The sequence below is a fragment of the Equus asinus genome, unplaced genomic scaffold, assembly GCF_041296235.1.
Source record: "Equus asinus isolate D_3611 breed Donkey unplaced genomic scaffold, EquAss-T2T_v2 contig_803, whole genome shotgun sequence".
Classification (NCBI taxonomy): domain Eukaryota; kingdom Metazoa; phylum Chordata; class Mammalia; order Perissodactyla; family Equidae; genus Equus; species Equus asinus.
The window spans coordinates 787,961-795,762 of record NW_027225520.1 but is presented as its reverse complement, the minus strand read 5'-3'; positions in this window follow the sequence as shown (position 1 = coordinate 795,762).

The window sequence follows — 7,802 nt, the reverse complement described above, 5'->3', positions numbered from 1 at the left end:
TCTGTATCACCTACTCTACTATTGAGTTCCTCTACTGAATTTTTTGCTTCCAGTATTGTATTCTTCATTTCTGATTCATTCTTTTTATATATTTTCCAATTCTTTGTTGATATTCTCACTGTATTCATCCATTCTTCTCCCAAGATCAGTGAGCATCCTTATGACTTTTTGCTTAAAGTCTTTGTCAGGTAGATTGTTTATTTCTGTTTCATTTAGTACTTTTTCTAGGGTTTTGCCTTGTTCCCTTGATCAGAATGTACTCCTTTGCTTCCTCATTTTGCCTCTTTCTTAGCATATATAGCTAAGTATCAGGTGGGTCAGCTATGTCTCAAGATCTTGGAGAAGTGGCTTTATGTAGGAGACACATTTTCAGGCCCAGCAGTGTGCTTCCCTCTTGTCACCAGTTCCAAATGTTCCAGGTGTGAACCTTTTAGGCTACATGTGTATTTCTGTTGTGGTGGTAGAGTTGCTTTTGCTGCAGGTGCCCAGGGAGCCTAGCCTGTCCCCCTGGCCAGCTGGTTGTAATGCTTAGCTGCATGTGGCTGGTATGGACCCTTCAATCTGTTTACCAGGGTTGAGGAGCCCCCAGCACAGTTGGATGCAAGATGTAATAGCGCACTCCTGTTGCAGTTTTCTGTTAAGTGGGTAGATGCCCAGTGTGGCCAGTTGTGAGGCTCAGGTGTTTAAAACTGCTGCAGTCCTCTTGCTTGCAACGCTGATGTCAGCTCTGTCAGGATTGCAGCTGAGTGGGCCTGGCCCCAGGCACAGGACTACCCAATTGTTTCAGGCCTTGGAAGGCGGTGCCAATCCACTATGTGGCTGTTTGAGAAGTACAGGTCTTCTATCTTGATAAGCCCCACAGCCCACATGTCCACACCCACTTTCAAGACAGTGCTGGCACATATACACATCCAGATCACCTGGAGCAGATCCAGTTTCCCCACTGCAGAGGCCCACACACACTCAACCAATGCCGCACACACTTCACCCACTCCTCATGCCCACCCTACCCTGCAGAGGTGGACCAACTCACATGACTGCAGAAGATCCAGGCACACAGTCTATGCAGGCCAAAATGTTCCTTTAGGGCTTGCGGTTGGGTGGGGCCAGTCTCTAGGGTGGGCTGTCTGCCCTGGCTGAGCTGGATTTATTCTACACTCTAGTGGGTGGGGCAGACTCTGGGCTAACAGGCCAGGGGAAGAACTCCACTGGCATCTGGAACATCTGTGTCAGCACACCTGTACTAGGTCATAATAATGGCTACTGTCAACGTCCCCGTCACTGGAGAGGTCTTACGTCTCACAGAGATGCACCCAGAGCCTATCAGGTGAGTCTCTTTTCACCAAAGGACTTTATACCTTTCTTTCTGAATTTAGGTTGCTTCCCAAAACAGGGAAGTTTGTGTGTGGGCCCTTTAAAAGCAGGCTTTTTTTGCCTCTTCTGTCCAGTAACTTTTCTAGTGGTATTCCCCGTTGTAGTTAATAGCCAGCAACATCAGATATTATGACACTATTTTCAGTTATGCTAAATGTAAAGGATGCTTTAGGGGTAACAATCCCCGTCAGGTCCCCCACTCCTCCAGGGAAGGCTGTACACCTTAGGACTGCTCCTAGCTAGCTGTGAAGCTCTGCAGCTCAGGAAGTTGGCTTTTTTTCTCTCAGACAGGAAATTCTGGCTCTTCTGGCTCAGTCAGGAAAGTCTCATGAAGCAGGGGTTCTTTTTATCCACTTTTCAGTTCAAGTTGTATCTTGGTTCTGTTCGTGGGAGGAGGAGAGTTCAAAGTCCCCCTACACCTCCAACATGACCTCTCAAGTTGTGGCTCTTCCAGATCATCTTTGTAAGTGACTTTTAATAGACAGCCATTCAGTCTACACACAGGCTCGGATCGCATGTGATGAAGGAAAACTATTGCTGAGCTCAGCTTGCAAGGAGCTGGAAGTGACATTTTCCCGGGAGAGCACTTAAGCATTTCACTACAGCTGGGAGAAAATAAGTATAACACGTTCAAGCAAAGTACATTGTGCAGCAAAGCTCTGGCTTCTGGCTGTTTCAGATCATCTAGGTAAGTGCCTCACGTATTGCAGTTCGTGGCCTTCACTCAGGATCTCTACGACATCATGAAAGCCTGTTCCTGCTGTACTCAGCTCCCCATAGCTGTGAAGGGACATCTTCCAAGGAGAGACTGAAAACCTTTCACTTTCTCTGGGACAGATCATCTGTAACATTCACCCAGTGCTAGCACACACATTGGAAAACGTTCTACTTTTGGCTCTTTCATTTTGTCTTCATAAGTGACTTTTAACTCAGTGCCAAGCAGTCTAGTCACAGGCTCTCATACCCATGTGAGGAAGGAAAACTATTGCTGAAACCACCTTGTCAGAAGCAGGATGTGACATTTCCCAGGAGAGCTTTAAGATTTTATTACAGCTGGGAGAGATTATCTATAACACACATTCAAGCAAAGTACACTGTGCAGAAAATCTCTGGCCTGTAGCTCTTTAGGATCATCCTGGAAAGTGCCTCTTCACAGCTTGCAGTTCACCGCCTTCACTCGGGCTCTCTCCTGTGTCATGAAAGCACCTTATTACTGAACTCAGTTGCCCATAGCTGTGAAGGGACTTCTTCCAGGAAGAGATTTATAAGTTTTCACTATACCTGGGACAGATTATCTGTAAGAAATATTCAATGAGGGTTCACAGAAAACCTCCTGCTTCTACCTCTTTAGTATCTTCTTGATAAGTGACTTTTAATACGCTCCAGTTCAGTCTACACACAGGCTCTGATCGCATGTGATGAAGGGAAACTATTGCTAAGCTCTGCTTGCCAGGTGCTTGTAGTCACATTTTCCTGGAAGAGCTCCTAAATTTTCACTACAGCTGGGAGAGAATATCTATAAAATCCATTCAAGGAAAGTACACTGTGCGGAAAATCTCTGGCCTGTAGCTGTTTAGCATGGTCCTAGTAAGGGCTCTTGCACACATTGCAGTTCACCGCCTTCCCTCAGGCTCTCTCCCAGGTCATGAAAGCATCTTCCTGCTGAACTCAGATGCCCATAGCTGTGAAGGGGCTGCTTCGAAGGAGAGATTTAAAAGCTTTCACTTCAGCTGGGACAGATTATCTGTAACTTTCATTCAATGAGGTTACACTGTGTAGAAAAATCTCTGGCTTGTGGCTCTTTAGTATCGTCTTCATAATTGACTTTTCATACATGCCATTCAGTCTACACAGATTCTCTCACTCTCATGTGATGAAGGAAAACTATTGCTGAGCTCACCTTGACAGGAGCTGGAGGTGACCCTCTCCTAGGAGAGCTTTTTAACATTTTATCACAGCTGTGAGAGAGTATCTATAGCATCCATTCAAGGAAAGTACACTGTGCAGAAAATCTCTGGCTTGTAGCTGGTTAGGATCGTCCTTCTAAGTGCCTTCTCACACACTGCAGTCCTGAGCCTTCGCTCGGATTCTCTCTTCCATTGCATGAAACATGTTCCTGCTGAACTCAGCTGCCCATATTGTGAAGGGGTTTCTTCCATGGGGAGATTGAAAAGTCTTCACTACAGCCAGGACAGGTTATCTGTAACGTCATTCAAAGAGGGTATACAGTGAGGAAAAGGTCCTGCTTGTAGATCTTTTGGATCTTCTTGATAAGTGACTTTTAATACATTGCCATTCAGGCTACACACAGGCTCTCACGTGTGATGAAGGAAAATTCTTGCTGAGCTCTTCTTGCTCAGAGTCATATTGATATTTTCCTAAAAGGGCTTTTAAACATTTCTCTACAATTTGAAGAGAATATCTATAATATCAATTGAAAGAAAGTGCACTGTGCAGAAAAGCTCTCAACTCTAGCTCTTTAGGATCATCAGCAAGTGTCTTTTCCCACATTGCAGTTCAGGCCCTTCACTCAGGCTCTGTCTCACATGTATTGGAAGAATGCTCCTCCTGAACTCTGCTTCCTGGTAAGTGTGAAAGGTTTTGTGTCTAGAAGAGATTTAAGACTTCTCACTCTAGCTGTGCAATATCTATAACATCCATCGAGTAGAGTACGGTGGTGGGGAAAACTCTTGCTTCTCCCTCTTGAGAATCATCTTGACAGTTGCCTCTTCAATCTTTGCAGTTTTAGTCCTTCATTCAGGCTCTCTCTCACATTTATTGAAAGAGTGTTCCTGAGGAGAGTGGTGTCGAGATGGTGTTGTAGGTGGACTCTGAACTCACCTCTTCCCATGAGCACAACGAAGTTACAACTGTGTTTGAAGCAATTACCCCTAAGAAAGAACTGAAAACTGGGTAAAAGGAAGCCCCGCATCATGAGACATTCCTGACTGAGGCAGAAATTCCTGTCTGGAGAGAAAACAGCCAACTTTGTGAGCTGCAAAGCTTCACACTGGGTGGGAGGAGCCCTAAGGTGTGCAGTCTTCCCCAGAGGAGTGGGGTACCTGACCAGGGGAACACTGCCCCTATAAGCATCCTTCAGACTCAGTACAACTGAAATGAGTGTTATAATACCTGGCTTTGCTGACTATTAACTACAATGAGGAATATCCCTAGAAAGCTATTGGACAAAAGCAGAAAAAAGCCAGCTCTCAAAAGGCCCACACACAAACTTCCCTGTTTTGGAAAGCAACCTAAAATTACCAGAAAGAAAGGTGCAAGGTCCTTTGGTAAAAAGAGACTCACCTGATAGGCTCTGGGTGCATCTCAGTGAGATGTAAGACCTCTTCAGGGACTGAGACATTGGCAGCAGCCTTTATCGTGACCTAGTACAGGTGTGCTGACACAGATGCTGGCAGATGCCCTTGGAGTTCTTCCCCTGGCCTGTTAGCTCAGAGTCTGCCCCACCCACTAGAGTGTAGAATAAATCCAGCTCAGCCAGGGCAGACAGCCCACCCTAGAGACTGGCCTCACCCACAGCAAGCCCTCAAGCAACTTTTAAGCCTGCATAGACTCTGTAAATGCATCCTCTGCAGGCAGGCAAGTGGCCCTGCCTCTGTGGGGAAGGGCATGCATGAGAAGTGGGTGGAGAGTGTGGGGCACTGGTGGAGTGTGTGGGTGGCTCTAAAGTGGAATGACTGGGTCTGTTCCAGGGAGTTGGGAAGTGTCCACAGGGCCAGGACTGTGTTGAGGGTGGATGTGGACCTGTGGGCCATGGGGCTTATCAGAGGCAGAAGGCCTGTGCTTCTCAAACAGCCACATAGGGGATTGGCCCATCCTTCCAAAGCCTGGAACAACTGGATACCCCCATGCCTGGTGCCAGCCCCACACAGCTACAATCCTGAGAGAGCTGACAACATTTTTGCAAGCCAAAGTCCTGCAGCAATTGTAAGCCCCTGAGCCTCATGATCAGCTCTGTTCTGGACCCACCCGCTTAACGGAAAACCTGCAACAGAAATGTGCTATTAGACCTTTTGTTCAACTCTACTGAGGCTCCCCAAAGCCAATAAACAGACTTAAGTGTCCATATCCGCCACACGCAGCAGAGCACTACAACCAGTCAGCCAGGGGCACAACCTAGACTCCCTGGGCACCTACGGCAAGAGCAATCCTGACACAACAGGAGGACACACATAGCCCACACAGCGGTCACTCCTGGAACATTCAGAACTGGTGACAAGAGGGAAGCACACTGCTGGGTCTCCAAAGATGCCTCCTACATAAGGCCACCTCTACAAGATCAAGACACGTAGTGGACCCACCTAATACACAGAGAAAGAGACAAAGTGAGGAGGCAAAGGAGTATATTCCAAGCAAGGAAACAGGACAAAACCCCAGAAAAAGAACTAAATGGAAAAGAAATAAACAATCTATCTAACAAAGAGTTCAAGTAAAAAGTCATAAGGATGCTCACTAATCTTGGGAGAAGAATAGATGAATACAGTGAGAATATCAACAAAGAATTGTAAAATATAAAAAATAACAAATCAGAAAAGAAGAATACAATACTGGAAATGAAAAATCACTAGAGGATTTAATAGCAGAGTAGATGATACAGAAAAACAGATCAGTAAGCTGGATGAAAGACTAGAGGAAATCACCCATGCTAATCAGATAAAAGAAAAAAGATTATAAAGAATGATAACAGTTTAAGGGAACTCTGGGACAACATGAAGTGCACTAACACTGATGACATTCATATTATAGGTGTCCCAGAAGGAGAAGAGAGAGACAAAGGGGCAGAGAATCTATTTGAAGAAATAATAGCTGAAAACTTTCCTAACTTAAGGAAGGAAACAGACACCCAAGTACAAGAGCACAGAGAGCCACAAACAATATACACCCAAAGAGGCCCACACCAAGACATATTAGAATTAAAATGTCCAAAGCTGAAGAGAAAGAGAGAATCCTAAAAGCCACAAGAAGGCAACAAGTGGCATACAAAGGAAACCCCATAAGGTTATCAGCTGACTTTTCAGCAGAAACCTTACAGGATGGAAGGGAGTGGCATGATATATCTATTTAAAGTGCTGAAAGGAAAAACTCTACAGCCAAGAATACTCTACCTGTCAAGGTTATCATTCAGAATGGAAGGAGAGATAGTTTCCCAGACAAGCAATATTAAAGGAGTTTATCATCAAGAAACCAGCTTCAGGAGAAATGATAAAGAGACTTATTTAAGTGGGAAAGAGAAGGCCACCAATAGGAATTAGAAAATTATCAAAAGAAAAAAAGAGGCAATAAAATAACTGATAATGGCAAAAATAAAGTTAGAAGATACCACCTATGAAGAGAATATGAAGGTCTAAAGAAAAGGTGCTGGGGCTGCCCCGCGGCCGAGTGGTTAAGTTCTTGTGCTCCACTTCAGTGGCCCAGGGTTTCGCTGGTTCAAATCCTGGGTGCAGACATGGCAGCATGCATCAGGCCACGCTGAGGCAGTGGCCTACATAGCACAACCAGAGGCACTCACAACTAGAATATACAGCTGTGTACTGGCGGGCTTTGGGAAGAAAAGAAAAAGAAGATTGGCAACAGTTGTTAGCTCAGATGCCAATCTAAGAAAAAAAGTGCTAAAATTCCCTGTTTCAATGATAGGAGGATAATGGATACATGCACACAAAATGAGAGGTTAGATATGATCAAAAACATAAAACGTGGGCAGAGAGGAATAAAAGAGAAGAGCTTTTATAAAGACGTCAAACTAAACAGACCATCAACTCAATATAGATTTCTATATACATAGATTATTATGTATGAACCTCATGGTAATCATAAACCAGAAAACTATAGTAAATACACACATAATTAAAACAAGGGAAACGAACATAATACTAAAGAAAGTCATCGAACCACAAGGGAAGGGAGTAAGAGAAGAAGAAAGGAACAGAGAAGAACCACTAAAACATCCATAAAAAAGTAACAAAATGGCAGTAAGTACATATCTATCAATAGCTATTTTAAGTGTCAGTGGACTAATGCTCCAATTAAAAGGCATAGGGTGGACAATTGGATAAAAAAGTAAGACCCACATATACGCCGCATACCAGAGACACACTTCAGACCTAAAGACATTCACAAACTGAAACTGAAGGGATAGAAAAAGATATTCCATGAAAATGGCAAAGAAAAGAAAACAGGGGTAGCAATACTTATATCAGACAAAATAGACTTTAAAACAAAAACTGTAACAAGAGACAAGGAAGGACACTACATAATGATAAAGGGAACAATCCAACAAGAAAATATAACACTTGTAAATATCTATGCACCCAACATAGGAGCACCTAAATATATAAAGCAATTATTAACAGACATAAAAGGAGAAATAGGCAGTAACACAATAAAGTAGGAGATTTTAACACTCCACTTAC